The sequence below is a fragment of the Xiphophorus couchianus genome, chromosome 24 (genome assembly GCF_001444195.1).
Source record: "Xiphophorus couchianus chromosome 24, X_couchianus-1.0, whole genome shotgun sequence".
Taxonomy (NCBI): domain Eukaryota; kingdom Metazoa; phylum Chordata; class Actinopteri; order Cyprinodontiformes; family Poeciliidae; genus Xiphophorus; species Xiphophorus couchianus.
The window spans coordinates 18,126,580-18,145,659 of NC_040251.1; the positions used below are offsets into that span (position 1 = coordinate 18,126,580).

At 40.1% G+C, this 19,080-nt stretch overlaps 1 long non-coding RNA gene across 1 annotated transcript in view; it reads left to right on the plus strand.

The window, feature by feature from the left end:
- Positions 1 to 2,450: 2,450 nt before the first annotated feature.
- The window catches only part of LOC114141194 (uncharacterized), a 31,604-nt gene continuing 14,974 nt past the window's right edge, over positions 2,451 to 19,080 (plus strand). The window contains exon 1 of the long non-coding RNA XR_003594794.1: positions 2,451 to 2,763. This is a non-coding gene — a long non-coding RNA (uncharacterized LOC114141194). The remainder of the gene's footprint in view (positions 2,764 to 19,080) is intronic.

Here is a 19,080-nt window from a genome sequence, read left to right on the forward strand (position 1 = left end):
TACATAAACTTCCAGAGTATTTGGTAACATTTCACCTTTGACCTGTGTAACTTGGGTCAAACATTTTTCCGTTTCCTTCCTCAGTCTTATAGCTGCTGGAGTTCTGGTCCATTTCCTCCTGACAGAACTGGTGGAATTGGCTCAGCTTTCAAATCTGCTCACAACCTTTACTTTGAGTAGGCCACACCAGAACATTGACTTTGTTGTCTTTAAATCACTTAATAACGACTTTGACAGGATGTTGATGTTGCTTCAATACGTCCACATAATGTTCTTTTCCCATGTAGTGCACCAGTTCCTCCTGCCCTAAAACGGCCCCACAGCATGATGCTGCCACCACCATACTTGACATTTTAAAGGGTGATACAAGCGTCTTTGTTTTTCCTCCAAACGTACCAATGGTTCTTATGGCCTAACTTTACATTTCAGTTTCATCAGAGAGGGCATCTCTCCAAAAACGAAGATCTTTGTCAATGTGGACTTTTAGAAAATGTAATCTGGATTTTTAGTTTTCTCTTTGGAGGAACGGCTTCTTCCTCACTGCGCGGCCTTTCAGCCCCTGGATCAGGACATGTTTCTCTAATTTGTGGTTGGATAAAACAAATTATTCAGACTAATTTCTGGTTGGGTTTGTGGAATAATGGCTTCTTCCTTTCTGAGCGGCCTTTCAGGCCATGGCGCAGGAAATGCTTCACTCTGAATAATGATTCCATCAGTGGGGTCGATTTGCGCATTTCGGACCAGAACCTGTCTCTTAACATTGTGATAGTTGGACATTCCCATTCTTGACACTGAACCGCCATCTTGGTAGGCAAGCAGACAGCACAGGTGAACCATGACTTCAAAACAAAGCAAAAAGAAAGTAGAGTACTCAAAAATTGTGATGTACTTATTGTTCATAACTTATATGGGATCGAGCTGAGAGCTAGTTCTGCGCTTGTGGCTTGTTTATTGTTGTCATACCAACTCCATAGCAACTGTCATGACCGTTACGGATACCTGCCAAGTTCCTGGACGTGTGACGTCACATGAGATCTATGCATAGTTTGAACAGATAAACACAGCAACTTAAAGCATCAGTCAGAAGTTTCCAAAGCCGTGACATCATCACCTGGGGTATCCCTCATTGTTTAAAGAGACAGTAATCATTCATTAGTGAAGAGACTAATAGATAAATCTCATTGTAAGAAATTGACATAAATTTGGTGATTCTGACTGAAAACAAGAGAAGTTTGGTTTGATTTAACTTCAGACAGAGATGTAGAAAAAAGGTGGATGTGTCTTTTTATTCAGTGTTATCTGAAAGCTTAAAGCTGTAATGTTTTCCCAAGACCTTCGCAGAGGGGAAAAATCCCAGGAAGGAGTTGAGATGAACAGGTGGTGAAACAGCGTGAGAAAAACAACAGACACCTGCTCATGAAACCCAACCTGGTTCCTCCGTCACATTCCAGCAGAGTTTTTACCCGGCGAGCTGGGAGGATCCGCTCCGTCTCAGCCGCTCCATCAAACTTGTGTTTAGATGGCAGTAAAAGGGCTTTTTGTTTGTTTTTTTAAGGCTGAAACCTGCGTGTTTTTGGACGGCGTTCAAAGGTAGAGCTGTGACACAAAGCCTGAAATAACTCGGTGCTGGTCTGCGGTAACCTGACGCACCAGATGGTTAGCTTCACCGAACCATCTGGGGAGAAAACGGCAGAATGAAGAGGACAGGTATGGTCAAAATCTGAATGCGGTGATCAACTGGAGGCTCCCGGGCCATATGCGGTCCACAAGCTCATTTTGTCCGGACATTACTGTCTTAAATTCAGATCAAATTTCTCACGATACGAGAAGAGAATCAGTTTTTTACTACGCTGTACTTTTTTCTTTTCATTCAGTAATTTTATTATGAAGTATTTCTACTCTTACTTGAGTGAAATTTCTGGATTTTCTACCCACTGAGTGAAAAACTAACCAAAACAGACTCACACCTGCAGTTTCTGTTAAAGTTTCATAAGTTTTATATTGACAGAAAATCATTTGGAAAAATGTTCTTTGCCTGATTTTGTTATTTTCTGTTACTTATATGAATTATTGCCATTTTCATCCTAAAAATACAAAGATTTTCACTTATCTTTTTATTTTGTTATATCAGATTGTGTAATTTTTAAATATTTTAAATATTAAATACTATTATTATTAATAGTAAACTTTGGATTCTCTGCCCACCTCTGGATAATTTTTATAACGGACCAAATTATCTGGATAATGGGCTAATTTTTGGTTGAATCTGACTAATTCCTGGTTGCTCCTTCTCCTAACTGCTGTGTCTGTTTATCGGTTTCATAAATCCCAAACCTCGACGCTCTAACCCTGAACAGGAACTCAAATCGATGACATCATGCTGCTGATTTTCTCGCCGATCGTGTTGTAATGCGATGAAGCCCGTTGTCCAAACTCCCTGCCTCGTTGCCTCGTTGCCTCGTTGCCTCGTTGCCTGGCCCTCGGTGGGATCAACCTGGACGTCTGATGCTCTTTGTCTTGTCCTGGCTGCAGGCTGAAGAACCAGGCTCGACTCACGTCAGCTCCGTGACATCAAAGCGACCGTGACACTGCGGCAAACCGCCGATGACTGATGCCTTTTTGTCTTCCTCAGTCAGGACGCATCGCCCGGCCCGCGGACGGCTCTAATCGCATCGACAGGTGACACGTATGTGGGAACCAGAAGATGATGGGGAGACGAGTCGGATCATGTGACCTGCGCCTCACATGCCTCCTCCGTGTGCCGTAAGTGTGTGAGGAGCTTCGCTGTGACAACAGATGACATTTAGGAAACAATCTGAGGGAAATCTTGTTAACAAGATGCAGAGGTGACGTGTTTAAAAAAGCCTTTCATTCGCCACCTCTAAAAATATTTATTCTCTGGAAAAACCTACAAACATATTTCATTAATGTCCTAATTAAAGTCCGAACTGAAGGTGAAGCCTTAAAGTATTATAACCATGTTGATGCTCAAGTTAACTTTGGTTTAAAAATTTGAAAATGCTTCTGATGAAAAGTTGAACAGCAGAAAAACCTCCATTATTAAAACGTTCAGATTTAAAAGATGTAAATTTTAGATCAAAATACGGAAATAATCAAATTTTAAACATTCAACTGAAAAGTTTTAAACATGAGTAATTATGCAACGCGTCAAGTGTTCATGTTATTCTGTCAGACTCTACATTTATGTTTGACAGTAAAAAGTTGAATTATTTAGCAGCGTTTCAGAACAGAAATCATATCTGATTTTATTAGTTTGTGAAGGATTTCACTTTATCTTAAATCCCAAAAAAACATTTTTGGTTCTTTGGTGTTTGTCTGGTTTTACTATTTAATATTAATCTCTTGCAGATTATTACAAAACAAAAGTCTTTAGGTCATAGTTTTAGGGATTTTGATTTGTTTTTTATATCCTTTTAAGTTTTAAAATACAATAACATTAGAAATAGCCTGAATAAAACACTATAAAATGTGTTGCTCGATCAGGAACACGTTGTGTTGACTTCTGGTATCAATATATTATAATCAACATATTTTTTCAAATATATGACAGAAGAAATTTGGGAAAAGGAACGAAGAAATGCAGCCCATTTGGAGCTCTATAACTCTGCATTACTGCGCAGTAGAACCTTCATTCAAAGTTTTATTGGTTCACAGGAAGCTGATCTATATCTGGTGAAATTTGAGTTGTTTTACCTTTCATGGTTTTTACGTGACCACAGTTTGAAGTTTGATGATTTTCTTTAGATTCATCAGAATGTTTAGTTAACTGTGATGATGTCACACATTCTTAAATTTAAAAGTTCAAAAAATGTACATTTAAATCACATTTCTTCTCCACATGTACAGTATATACATCAAAATGTTGCTGATTTTCTCCACTGTTACCCAGTGTGTGTGTGACGGCTGTAGGACGCTCACACACACACCTCCATTCGCTGCCATTATACGTTTTCCTCTCAATATTGGTATGAAATTGTCGTTTTAACCTGTGATATCTCCTCCATGAAACTTTGTAAATTCATAAAAATCTAAATATATATCCACCGGAAGCTTGTACTCCTCACGGTTTCAGAATCATCTTGATACATTCGTATTTTTTCCCCTCAGCGGCTCTTTGTTTAAAGGGTTAATTTCTCGTTTTCCTGCTGAGAAGGCAGGAATCACCATAGCAACCAGTGACTCAGCATTTTCTGAGTTTGTTTTTTACTTAACTCTTTTTTCTTCCTTTAATTGATTAAGTTTGTTTTTATTTGTATATCTGTGATAAGAGTTTTTTTTAGAATGGCTGTAAAACTTGTTTCATGCTTTAAAGCAAAAAAGGCGGGAATCACCATAGCAACCACTGACTCAGCATTTTCTGGATTTTTCTTACTTAATTCTAATTTCGTCCTTTTACTTAGTCATTAAGTAAGTTTTCATTAGCATTTGTATGAAAAAGTGTTTCAAAATGTTTTTAAAACGATGCTTTTACATAATTTGCGTATAATTTTTAAAGAAACCAGAGATGATAATCTGCGTTTTGTCCAGAAATCATCCAGCAGATGATGGGCGTTGTCTCTGTGGGAGGGATTTGTTATTAAAAAATCAGTTGAAATACCTCAGATTAAAGACTCAGAAGCGTCAGATTAACTCTGACTTCTGAGGTAAATCTCCTCCTTTATAGATCAATGGCAGTTTAATAAATATATCTAACTGTACATTAACAAGCTGTTCCCTTTGAGTTGCTCCATTGACAGCGGGGCGGAGGAGAAAAGTGCCGTTTGAAGCAGATATTTGTGTTTTTTCCTGACGAGCTTCAGAGGAACTTTGCAGACATCTTTGTCATCTGTGGCCCAATTAGCAAACAAATTTCCCTACAAACACGGATAATTTAAAAGAGCCTAGGTGGATCACTGGCTCAGTGCTGTGACCGTTTCAAAGAGCCGCCGCCTTGTTTTGTGGAGAAATCCCCTTGATCTCCATTAGTTGGTGAGGTTGTTGAATCCCAAATCTTTGTCCTGCTTTTTTATTTTCTCCTCTCAGATAAGTTTAAGCTAGCGAAGCTTGTTGTAGGCCGCGTTGAGTCCTATTTGCTCAGTCGTCTCTTTTCACCAACGAGCCGCTTCACGGGCGTCCGGTGGGCTCTGATGTACTCGGCCCGCTTGAGTGTTTTCTGTTTGGCTGCTGTCATTGAGAAAAGACACATAAGTACTCGCTCCGCGTCTTTCCACACACTCTTCTCGGCGATGAGCTCTCCAGGGCGGAGAAATTCCCCCTCTCTGTCTTTATCTGCTGGTAAATGTTGACAGACCAGTGAACCCTGATGTCGGACTGTGACAGGCGGAGCCGTTTGGGGTGAGGAGAGGAGAGGAGGATGGTGCGGTGGTTAGCCATCATGGCCAGCACCTCCAGCGCCATTCCCAGCTCCGCCCCAGTCAGCCGGCTCGCACACCATTAGGGAAATGGCTGAGGGCTTCTCGCGCTTCAGACCTGGCTGCACCGTTCAAATTAATGAGCGGATTGTCAGCATTTCAGAGCTGATGGGTGTGACGAGCAAAGCCCCAGTAAGGATCCAGAAAACAAGAAGAGTCAGGACAGAATTAACTTCAGAGGAAATTCTGTCTTTGGCCTAGTTTACGGCTGTAAACTTCTGTAAAAGCTTCCTGCGTTTTCCTACCAAGCAGCCAGACGTTCCTGGAATGTTGATTAGAGACCCAGCAGTCTCTAATCCATCGATTTGGGTTGCTAACTGGATAGTTGACCTCAGGTACTCAAACTTATCCAGCATTGGTACTGTTAGTGTGGGTGAGATCTCTTTGTGGTCTGGACTTTGACTGGGCCATTCTAAGTCTTGTTGGTTTAGGTGGATTTCCTTCTAAACTAACAACTTTCTCTTGGTCTTTCTGGCTTAAGCTTCATTCTTGTTCCTTCAAGTTGTTCATTTCAGTTTTAGGTTTATAAAGTTTAGATTGAATAATTCTAGTTACATGATTCCAGTTTTCTGCTTTGCATTTGGTGAAAAATGAAACAGAAGTTGTTTCCTGATGAGCGACAGCAAGATGGCGCCGTAGCTGTGAAAGAAAAGCTAAATATTGGATTTTAAATCCTCCAGCTGCTGCAGGGAGCGCCACCTCTCCGAGTTCTCCTGCGGGAGCCGCGTTTGTTGAGCTTCCCCTGACGAGCCGGGCCGGGTCACGGCTGAACGCGACCCGCCAACGTGACGGTCAACCGGGAGACGGAGACACAAAGGTGAGGAGAGACAGCGAGGTGCAGCGGTGGCGGCGGAGAAACAATGGAGGCCGAGAGGGGAGGAAGTAACGCGGCCATGTGGGTTAGACTGAATGGAGACCAAGATGTGTGGCACACAGACGCTGCCTGGAGGGACTCCAGATGGAAAATTGGATTTCAGCTTCTAGTTATTCACTGAAGGACAAATTAAACGAGTCCTCAGGGTCCTAGTGCCGCTGAGCAAGGCATCGTCTGCCTGAACTGATAACATTTTACCTGTGGAAGAAAAACGCTCACTGACAGGAAGTCGACTTTTTAGCTCCGAACACCTGAACAGGAAGTTCATCCATCCATTCATTGGTTGGATAAACAGATGATCCATCCATCCATCCATCCATCCATCCATCCATCCATCCATCCGTCCATCCGTCCGTCTGTTCAGCCATCCGTCCATCATTGTGTATTTTCCTCAGTATCTCAGTTAAATTTCTCTCCATGTTTTATTAAATCTTCTCTGGTTGTATTTTAGGTCGATCAGGTCGATCTGCCAAAACCTCGGCAGCTTCTGTTTTCCTCTCTGTGTTTTCTGCAGCAGTCGTTGCCACGGCGCTGAAACGTTGGATTTAGGTGTAAATTAGGAGCCATCCGGCATTAGCATAATTAATAGGCACATGTGGAAAAGTTTCTCCAACCTTACAGAAGACATTCTTCCTTTTGGAGAAGGCTGTTTCTTTTTCTGCCCTCATTAGACATTCAGCTGTGAGGAGGAAGGCAGCAGAAAAGGAACATCTCTGACATGATGTGCAGCAAAGCAGCTTCACGCACAAATTGGACAGAAAAATAATTAAAGTGCTGTTCTGAGCGGTGAAATCATGCAGCTGGAGTTTGAATCCTGACATTAGAGCATAAACACACGTTCACCTGTTTTTTTCTCGGCGCCCGGCTCCAATCAGGGTCCAGTTAACAGGAGAGGAGCCGCGTCTCCCAGTGGGAGCCGGTCAGATATTACAGCCGGCTGATTAGAGACAGATGAATGTACAGTAATGATCCTCCGCCCTGTTTGATCTGAACTCCTGCACTTCGCAGGTCAGGAGACGGTTTTCTCCTCCTGCCGGACGCTGCTGTCCGTTTTTCTTCCGTCTCAGGGAATTCACTTCACTTTAATTGTTTGACAGTCTCTCCCTGCCTTCTCGCCGCGGCCGCAGAAGGTGCAGAGGATTTTTTTTCTGTTTTTTCCTCCCTTTTTGAGGCATTAATAACCTTCCGCTCGACTGATTCCCCAGGGCACAACCTCATTATGGCTTATAGGCAGGAAAAATAAACTGTCTGAGCCGCATGGCAGCTTTTTTCCCTTCCTTTTCTTGGAGAAGCGCGGAGCTGGTGGTGTTGTTGCTGACTGAGGCACATGTCCAGCCTGTTATCTGAGAGTTAAAGCCGGCTGCTGTTGACGGCAGTCTGCACTGGGGGGCAGCACATGTTTCTGAGGATTCATTTAGAGCAGAAGTCTAAAGGTTGTCAACGCTTTTCAGCCTGAGAGATGGTGCAAAAACCACCATTTGTAATTCTACTAATATGTAATAATACTGTCTATTCAGCACAAATAACACACAGCTTCTCCTATGTAGCATTTTTATTTTAAACTTGAGTTTGGATAAAGAGCCAATGGCCTGATGAACCATGAACAAAATGTCATGTTGCATAAAATGCTAAACTTTTAACACTTTTATTCACTAAAACTATGAAACATGATTGAAATACAATATTTAGTGCCTCCCTTTAGCAATGTGTTTAAATTTTTTTAAAATAGAAAATATATAAAAAGTCAGAAATTTGACAACCCTTGTGTAGCAAACTGTGAATTCATGTCTAAAATACAAAATCCTCTGCCTCCTTTTAATAATTTTGAACATATTGTGTTTGAATTTTAAAAATAAAAGCATAAAAAGTCAGAAATCTGACGACCCCTCAGCAGTACCGCCATGACCCTCCTAGAGGTGGCGACCCTCATGTTGAAGACCTCAGTTTTAAACCAATCTAATAAGAAACAACTATTGTTTTTCTACATCTTCCACATTTATTAGAACTCATCATAAAACTAAACTAATCTTACACAGAAAATAGAAAAAATAAAGAACAGAAAATTTACAAATATGACAGAAACTATTTATGGTATTTATATATCTAGACACAAACTGGCCAAAATGTAACACAGAAAACTGACAACAATGTGTGAAATAAATTACACGACTCAATAAAACTGCAAAAAATAAAGATACAAAACTCACAGGAGAAAAAACTCCAGAGTGATTCAAAAAGTAACATAAAACATTAATTTAATGAAGCACAAAACGTTACAGTGACTAACATAACATGGAAAAAATAAACAAAGTCACATCATAAAGATATAAAATGGCAACAAAAAGACAAATTTACCTCAGAAAGTTACAGAATTTCTACAAAAAACTACAAACGTTAAAAAATGAATTTAGCAACTTAACCAGTTTGAGAACCTAAATATAAATCAGCTTCATGTTCATAAACAAAATGCTACTGTTGACTTATGAAGTATTTTTTTATTTAAAGTTTTTAAATCAGAGCAAATCATTTAGTGTGTTTGCAGAATAACAATCTAATCCTGCATTAAGGTGAGGAGTTTCTTACTGAAAACTGGAACCGTTCCAGTCGTCTGCTGCTGCAGGACGGGCGGCGGCGGCGGTCTGGGGTCAAATGTCGCACCCACATACGGCCGAGCAGTAGGAGGATGAGTCAGAGACGCCGTCCTGGAAACGTTCCCCTTCAACACCACAAAGGCCAAAAGGTGGAGTTGACTGACAGCAGGCTGGAATTTTTTGAGTGAAACATTTCAACTTTTTGAAGAGCCGGCTGACATTTATTGACCTCCGTACATCCTTTTAAAAAAAGAAAAATCAAAACCACATTTTGACTTGAAACGCACCAAATTAAGTGTGAAGGGAAACATTTCCATCAGAATATGCAACCTGACATTTCAAAGTCCAAAAGTCGATGTTGGCGATTAAAGCGGCGAAGCTTCATGACCTCCTGCAGCAACGGCCTGAATATGCATCAGTTTGAAATATGGCTTGAAAGAAAAGTTTGTATTTCCACAACGAACTCTGTGATTGTCTGACTGACGACAAGCATTTATAATAACTGATCAGAAAATAATCTTAGGTAATTATGTTTATTTAAAGATGAGATTGCAAGATTGATAACTGAAAATGGTTAAATGGTGATCAGAACAATAAGGTAAATATTTAATCTGTGTCATATTACTACAAAATTACAAAAACATACAGATAACCACAAATTGCTACAAAAGAGTAATAAATATAGCTATGAAATAACCAGAAATGACACATAAATGCTACAAAAAGACACAAAATCATCAAAAAATGATACAAAAAGACACAAAATCTAAACATTTTCCAAAAATGTTTTACAAAGTACAAAAAAATGTTATGAAGACAAGGAAAAAAAAACCAAGATGAGATACAGAAGAGCATAAATAACAGAAAGTTACAATGACCAGAAGAGGCTCAAACTGGTTATTAAATATGTATCAGAACCAAATAAACTCTTTAAAGATTCTCTGTTGCTTTAGAAAGCTGACGTATGGAGATGGTTGTGGTCTTGTAAAGGAAAGGAAGCATTTCCGATTATTTCCTGAGTGATGTGTGTTTGTGAGTTTGGCGGTTCGCCGCTGCGATGCCTTCGTGATGGCCGCTCTCCTCGTTCTGTCACCCTGTTAGCGTCTCTGCTTCCTCTTCCTTGACACAAATTCCTGCTTTCTTAATGCCGCCTCTCCTCCCTAAAAGCGTCTCTCCCACTCAATTTGTTTTTATTCATTCAAATTAAGGGTTTGGTTTGTTCGAGAGGAGTTCGGCGTCAATACGACTTCAATCAAGCAGCGGGGGAATTTCAGGACGCATCCAGGGAAGGTCGGCATCAAATCCCACTAATGTGTCTCGCAAACGGCCGTTATTGAGTGAAGGCTTGTAATTAAAGGCAGGTTCAAGTCGATGAATGTGGGTTATTTAGCTCAAAAGATAATTTCTGCTGATGCTTTACATAATCCTTAAAATATACAAGCTTCTCCTGAGGAGAAAATATAAATTAATGGAAAAGCTAATGGACACGTTGATGACATTTCAGTAAACCTAATAAGAATTGATTCGTGGTTGTGGGAACGTTTTCATTCCTCAAGCCGCCCCCCATCTGCTTTCCAAGTGTAATGAACCTGCCTGAGCATTGATCAAAAACAAAAATTGGAGGAGTAAATCTGCTTAAAAAGCCGGGCTTTGTCCTGGCAGCGGGCCGGCCCGCACTTACCGAGGTGCTATATGTCTCTTAAATTACCAAATTGCCTGCCGGCAGCCGGGCCTTTCTCCACCGGCGACGGTTTGCGGGCATTAGTCGAAAGTTTTTCCCGCAAATATTTAATCCTCGCTGTGACTGACAATGTTGTCAGACCTCCGGACGGGTTTTACACCGTTATTACAAGTGCTCCTCCGTCCGTGGCGTTTTGGATTACTCAAGATTATGTTGTAATCCCTTTAATCCTCATTGCATTAAGATTTCAGTCAAAATATTGCAACAGTAAAGTAGCACTCAGAGGTCTTAAGCAGGCGTCATGATTGGGCAGCCGCCTTCATTTCCTCCCTGTGTCTCTTTATTTATCCTCCCGTCTCGGCCCGCATTGTCAATAAGCTCAGCAACAGATTTGCTTTTTAGACGCCACAATGAGTCATTTTATGCAGTCAATCTCCAATCGCAGCAGAGGAAAACACATATTTACCAGTGTCAAGGCGAGGCAAACACACACACAGGGCGGGGTGTGTTCACTAGAGTTTGGATGTGGGAACTTTGCTGATGAAATATTTGTCTCTAGCCGTGCGTCCAGCAGTTCCTGTTCGACTGTTTCTCCCCCCGCTGCTCTATACAACCCTTATCTCGGCTCGCTTGACTTCCCGCCACATTTCCAGAGAGTCTCCAGCAGGCTCCTGTCTGCATGAATCAAACAACGTCCAGCTTTGAAACTATGCCTTCTGTTGGTTTTCATTCGTCTTCATACGTCTGTAAAGCAAATAAGCCGCATCGCGGATGCAAATTCACGCAACGAAGGACAGCAGGAAAATGGGCTGAAGATGTTTAGTTTAGAAATAATCAGGAACGCTTGTGGAAATTTAACCACAATGTTAGCATAAAGAGTCGCTGGTTGGTGTTAAATTTGCTTCTTTAAAGCAAAGAGTAAAAAAAAACAGCAAGAAAAAACACAAAAATATGAGATGATATGGCAGGAAAGGATGAGCAGATGGACATAAGGTTGGTTGATTTAGATAGATGGTTGCTTTATTGGTTGGTTGGTTGGTTGGTTGAACAGATGGTTGGTTGGTTGGTTGGTTGGTTGGTTGGTTGAACAGATGGTTGGTTGAACAGATGGTTCAACCAACCATCCAACCATCTGTTGGTTGGAAACCAGAGTTTTCAAGGGCCTAAAAAGAGAGAGTATCTACAAAGAGACATCAATTGATCAACAATTTGCTAACAAAAATGCAACCAACTAATCTTGAAATTACAAAAGTTTGGCTGATTGAAGTAAAAATAAAAAATAAGATAAAAAGAACAAATTATCTTAATAAAAATAGAGGAGAGAAAGTTTATTGATTTCACCGAATCAGGAGCAGAATTTAGTTTAGAAAACAGTAAAATAAAAAATAAAAAACCTTCACTCTCAGCTTTTGTACACAATAAAAAACTGATGGCTCTTATAAAACGGCTCAGCAAGATGAATCAGCATTAATGTAGTTTGATGCAGTAAAGCTAATTTCTGTAATAGATTAAAATAAAGAACAGGAGTTTAAAGGTTGTGTTTGAATTTTTGATTTTGAGAGCCTAATTATTGTAATTAAAAGCCAAAGTTAAAATGATACGGTCGGGTCAGAGTCCTCCATCTTTATCTCCGACTAGCCATTAGCTTGAAGCGCCTCAGATTCCTGCGTTTTATGGCTGCTGACATGTTTCCAGTGATGTAAAAAGGCTTGGAGGCGAAGAGACGGAGCGTGATCAGGTCTGAGGGAGATCTGCAGCAGCATCATCCTTAATGTGGTCACTGACGCTCCTCTGATCTGAGACCAGCTCTGCCTCCCAGACGTTTAGCTCCTCTTCCTCCGCTCCTCTTCCTCAGGACCTTGTTGTTGTTTTGTTTCTCTTGGGGGGAGAATCGCTCGGAGGTGAACGGAGAAGCGGGTGTTCTCGACTTCAAACCCGATAAGATCTCTGATTTGCCTCAGAGTCCGACTTCAAACTGGCAGCGAGTCTTTGAGAGGAGATCTTGTTCTCGGCGCTACAGGCCAGTTTCGTGTCTGCTTGTGCGTCCAGGATGTTGTTTCCACTGACGTACTCACACACAGAGGTCAGCAGGCGCCACAAACTGCTCCACATACTTTTCATTTGAAAAGGATTTGGTTTGAAGAGATTGGATATTTTTGAAATTACCTGATTTATTGGATCAGGCTATTTGTCTTCTCAGAAAGATGTTGAGAAAACGCAAAGGGAAACGGAGAGATAAAGAAAAAATGAGTAAAAATGAGGCAGAATGTCTGCAAAAAGAGGCAAATTAACAGCATTTAAATATGGAAATATGAAACAAGATAAAATTGATACAAAACCAAACAAAGTGATGCTTATAAGGGTAAAAAAAAGGCTTAAAAAGACAAAAATTACTATAAAGAATAAACAAACTAACGACACAGAATCAAGTTGCCTATAAAACATCCAGCAAGACTAAAAATGTGTAAAAAGAAACAAAAAACAGCAACAAAAGATAAAATATGTCCAAAAAAAAGTAACAGAAGAAGAAAATAGAATGTCAAATCGCTTCAAAACTAAACAATATTGTTATAAAACAAAAACAACAAGACATCACAGTAAAATAAAATGGTGATTCGGGTAACAACATAGGTCTAAAAAGACAAGAACGGTTATAAAGAATAATCAGTAATGACACTTCAGTCAAAGTGGCTTCAAAATTATGCAGAAGGTCCAAGAAAATCACTCAGCAAGTCCACAAAGTGTAAAAACTGTCATAAAAGAGAAAACATGTTAAATAATCGACACAAAAATGAGTCAGGATGTGAAAACGACAACATAGGAAAACAGTCGTGCCAACAAAAAACACAAAAACGAATCTACAGAAACACAAACTAACAAGAGAAGAAGAGAAACTATGAAAAGTCACAGAGAGGATACCAAGTGTTACAAAGTGAGTAAAAAAAAGACACAAAGTCTCCACAAAATCACACGATTTCTGAAAATACAGGAAACGAGTAAAAACAAAGATGCAAAATTACAGAAAGTATCTAGAAACCTGCAACATGGCAGCAAGGAGACACAAATGAACAACGGAAAGACACAAAAGTCTCACAACAAACGTCTGAAAATTAACATGGAAACTCAGAAAAACTGCAGATTAGAATCAGATGCAAAGTAACAAAATGTCACAAAAAGATAGAAAGCAACAGAAAACAGCAACACGGTTCCAGACAGACACAAGATCCTAAACGAAGAAACTAATTGGCTTCAAACGGTTAGAAAGACACTGATGAACAACATGTGATTAAAAAACGTTAACGGTGTTAAAAAGGCAGAAAATGACAGGAAACAAATTTAAAAGACTTAATGTCAGCAAAACATGAAAACTGACAACAAAAAATAGAATAAATAATAAAAGACACAGGTAAGGAAGATGAAACACATTTTATTTAAACAAGTAAATCATCAAGGATTCACAGAAAAACAACAAACAGGCCATAAAAACATTCACTTATATTAATGTTTTCATAAAAAAGCACAAAAACAAACATTAAAGCTCAAAGATATTTAACACACAATCAGTTTAAAATAGTATTTATATTTATAAAATATTTATTTTATTTTGAGTAAATTAAAAATATCTCTTTTAGCATCGGAGGATTTTTCTCTTATATTCTGCATGTACACTACAAAAACTCAAAATCAAATGTTTTACAAAGCTGTAAAATATTAATGGTAATATGAATTAGATACAGAATTGAATGCATTGGATACAGAAAAGATTTTTGTTTTTCTCACTGAAATGTTTTAAATTAGAGAAAATTAGCTGAAAAAATCCAACATGGTTCCATTTAATCATGAATTTACTGTGATTAAAGTTTGATTTAGTGTCAATAAAAGTCATTTTTACAGTAACTGCATTGTTTTGTATGATCAAACAGAAACATCAACAATACAGTAAAACTGACGTAGAAGTAACTAGTAAGTTTATTTTAAGTCAATAGTTATTGATTTTAATGAAAAGGTTTTAGTTCCTCTGGCAGATTATTTCACTTCTAAAAGAAGAAAAATGTTTTGTTGGAAGTGAAATAATCTTTATGTTTCAGGCGTCATCGTCTCCTATCTGTTGTGTTTTTGCAGTGTAAAGTTTAGCAGCAGTTTGTGCAGATCAGAGCGACGTGTTTGGGGCTGAGCGCCCACGCCGCCGCCGCCGCCTACGGAAACGCCGCGGCGCTTTGGAAAAAGTCGGCCATCTTCACTGTTTTGGCCTTTCGACTTTGCAGAACACGCGAGCCGAACTGTTTGCTTCTGTTTGTCCGCCGCGGCGAAACTGGGTTAGACTTTGCTGTTGGGACATTTCTCTGACCCCTGGCCTGGATCCCGCTGCCCCCCTCCCCTCTCTGGGAGCGGGGTCAAAGTTCACAGGCAGCCTGGAGAAGCTATCACATGGTGGCAACACTCAAACCGCTGCCCGCGTTTCCCCAGAACTCCACGCCGCCGCGGTCGCCGCCGTCCCGGTTCTGTCGCAGCGAATGAGCGGATTTTCCCCTGGGATCGGCCCGGTGTCACGTTGACAAACAGAACGGCGGCCATTTTACATAAACTGGGCCGGAGACGCGTCCGGATGAAGACGCTGCAGGTCCAGAGTGACAGGAAGACGGTTCAGGCTGAACGCTGGTTATCAGAAACTCATCCTGATTAAAATCATGAGCAGCTCGGCTGAAAAGTTTCTTTTGATGCTTTTAAAACCTCCGATGTCTGAAAAACATCCCATAATTCAAGCTGAAATGTTTTATTAGGAACATTTTACTGAGAAAAGAGAAATTTAGTTCATGAGATCTTTTAAATAAAGTCTTATTTTTACAGTATACACTGCAAAAACACAAAATATTACCAGATATTTTTAGTCTAGTTTCTAATGCAAATATCTGCGTACATTTAAATAAAAGAAAATTAACTTAAAAAGACATTTTCAGCAAGATATGAGAGCTTTTTTTATGCAAATAAATCCTTAATATTGATTCAAAATTATTAGTTCACTGCTTAATTTTTTGTCTTCTGTATGTGAAATAATTTGTGACAGCACTAAAATGTTTGCACTAGAAACTAGACACAAATACTTGGTAAAAATGAAAGTTTTTGCAGTGCACATGCATTCAAAATGCAATAATTTACTATATGATAGGAGAAAAATCCTCAGGAGATTCAAAGAGATGAAGTTGTAATAATTTGAGTAGTTTTTGTGGTAAATTTTATTGTTGTTTGAGTTTAAATGTTTGTTTTTGTAGTTTTTTCCCAGCGATTATATGTGGGAATGTTTTCTGCAAGAGGAAATGCTTTTTAATGCTGCTGGATATGAATTTGTAAGTAATCCCCGAACCTTTAACATCATTTTAATATCATTTTGCAGCTTTTAGCGCAGAAAGCTGAGGACCTCTGAGGCCTGCAGTAAAGTGCAGTTTGGCTCCTGAACATCTTGAAGTTAGAGGAGCGTCAGGGAGCCGTTGGACGGAAAGTTCACTAGTTTATACGAGTCGCAGCGAGAGGAGATATAAAACACAGGACTGTTTAGTCAGAGCGCGTACACAAAGCACTCCAGGGGTCGCATCGCCGGATTGTCCGACGTTTTTAAGAGGCTGGTTCTGGGTAAAAACAATGAAGCAGTAAAATTGTTTTAAAAACTCTCACTGGAGAAAAATAGCCACTTTCAGCGCCGCTCTCGGGGCGAGTGTTTACACGAGCTCAGCTGGATCCGCCGCCGCCGACCTGCGCCGTCGCTACAAATAAACAGGAAGGCCGCAGGCGCTTGGACCCGGTCCACGCTCATAAGTCACAGAGAGCCGCGTGTTTCTGAGGCCGCGGGGACGCTTTGCCGCAACGATCGGAGCGACGCGTCGGCCTGTAACGAGCGGCGGCGGTCGCTGCAGAGCGCCGCAGCGTTTGTGAAGCGGCCCGGGTGAGCTGTTGGTCTGGAGGAGAGCCGTTTAACTACAGATGCTGTGGAACATGGAGGCAGGGATGGATGAAGCTGGGGGCCCTCCTGGGTTCCTCCGCTGGGTTGCTTCATGTACCCTAGTTTTGGAGGCGTTGATGGAAATTCATATTTTTTCCTCAAAGGGACCTATTACAGAAAGTTCTCATCTTTATTCTCCCATTTGGGTTCTACTGCAGCCCAACGCTCTAAAAAAGAGAAAAAACATCATCTCACCATTGTTTTTGCAGTAGTTTGATGTTTTTTGGTGTCTGGAAAAAGGGCCGTTTCAAAATCATTTGAAGGATTTTGATCAAAATCAAATCAAAAATCAAAATGTTGAATTTCATTTCCCTTTGGGATCAATAAAGTTTCTTTGAATTTGAATTTTAAATTCTCCCAGGCACATTTCACAGTTGCACCGTTACCCAGCAACCGATCCAGAGTTCCGCCCGTTACCTAGCAACCGATCCAGCGTTACATCCGTTACCTAGCAACCCAGGCTGAGCTCCAATATGTTTTGGTTTTCTCGTTGTATGAGTGTACAATGGCTGCTGGAAAAGACAAGTGTTTTGTTGTTGACTTGTTGTTGAAACCACTTGCTTGGTGGTCGTGCAGGAGGCTCCACTTATGCTTCTCAAAGATGTACAGCAGTATAACTTTGCATCTGTGTGGATTTTATTTGGATTTAAAGTGACAGGAGCCCCAAAAACGGCTCATTCTGAAAGGACTGAGCCAACGGAAATCTCATTATCTAATGAGGATTTGGCTCAAAAGAATGAAATGAAAATGTTTTGTGTAAACCTTTTTCTTTTTAAATTTGGCACCTTTGGTGACGTCTTTCATTCAGAACAGGTTTTTTCAACACATTCCCATAAATTCCTTCATGTTTCATAGTTTTCTCCCTTATGATGAAGGGAAAACATCCCAATTTTATTAGCTGCTGTTTGTAAGAAAAGACACATTTTTAGTTTTTTCGGTTCTAAAACTGTTTAATGTTTATAATGTACTGGAAGTTCTGGAATATATAAGTTGCATTAGTTGAGAAATAAAAACAAAACCCCACATAAATCACAACAACAGTGAAACTATAAAAAAATCATGAAAAAAGTAGCTCTTACTGTATTTCTGATATTCTTAAAGTATAAATATGGAAGCAGCTCTGATAGTCAGAAACTGTTTATCTCTTTACTGTGAAACAACAGCAGCAAATTGGCTCCAACGCCGCCGTTTTCCAGCCTCTTCAAGCTGACTGACTCCCATTTTTTTATGTTTCTGCCACAAAAATAAGTAAAAAAAAGCGTCCGGATCTCTTTCTGCTACACTTAAACGCTCAGATGTGCGCAGCCAACATGAAAAGCAATCTTCAAAAGCTATCTTTATCCCCTCCGCAGCTTCAAGTGCCCAAATTAAAGTTGCATACGGACGCCGCTCGGGGAGATTAACGACAACGCCGATCGGGACGCGATAATCTGAAATTGCCTCCTTTCACAGATCTCTAAATCCAGACCGGGTGACAGCGGAGAGTCGCCACGGCGACGTCAGGCGGTCAGCGCTGCTGGAGACTGTGAGCCGCCATGCCAGTCAGCATCAGCGGCGAGTCAAAGGCCTGGGAGTTAATCTGAAGTTGAGGAGTTGATGCCTCGTAGATTAGAGGTCGTTAGATTATCTGCGGAAAGGCTTTAAGAGTTTAGATTTGTGTCGGAAGCCGTTTATTTAAGGTTTTAGAGATTTACTGAACCGCTTCTCAGTTTAAACTCTGATCTGCTCTGGGTGAGGACCAGTTCCCAGACCAGTAGCTGCTGGGATTCAGACATCCTCCCTTTATGGAGTTTTATGAGCTCTGATCAATCAGATCGAACACCAGAATGTATAGTTCCTTAAAATCCCTTAAATTCATTAGAAAATAAGTAATTGTCCTTAAATAGCCGAATCACAGGTCTTAAACTTTAACTTGACTATTTGATTTTTGTTCATTATGAAATTTGTCTTCTTGGACTTTCCTGTCAGCCAAAAGTGTGATTCATTACAATCTTAATAAAGGTCATTGTGGCTACCGCTAACTAGCTGCTAACAAACCCTTGCTAGCTAGCTTCTGTGCAAAAACGCTTTGCACTGTCATATAAAATATGCAATTTTCTTTTATAATTTCTGTATTATACATCTCTTACATTTTATCTAAACTAATTGATGTTATTGTTATTTTTCTTCTTGGACTTTTTCAGGCAAAACTTTGAGTCGTTACATTCAGATTCAAGGTAATTGTGCCTACTGCTAACTAGCTGCTAATAAACCCTAGCTAGCTAGCTTACTTGCAAAAAAACTGTGCACTTTATCATTTCTGTTGTTATACAGGTCTTAAATTTCATTCATGGTCTCATGAAAAGGTCTTAAAAAGTCTTCAGTTAATGAAACAGAATTATAATAATTTTACTGGATTTTTGGTGCTTTATTTCCTCATTATATATGTTAGTTTCTGACGTTAAAAGTAAGATTCGATGCTTTGAAGAGCCATGAACCCAAACACTAAAGGTGGAAGCCGGGATACG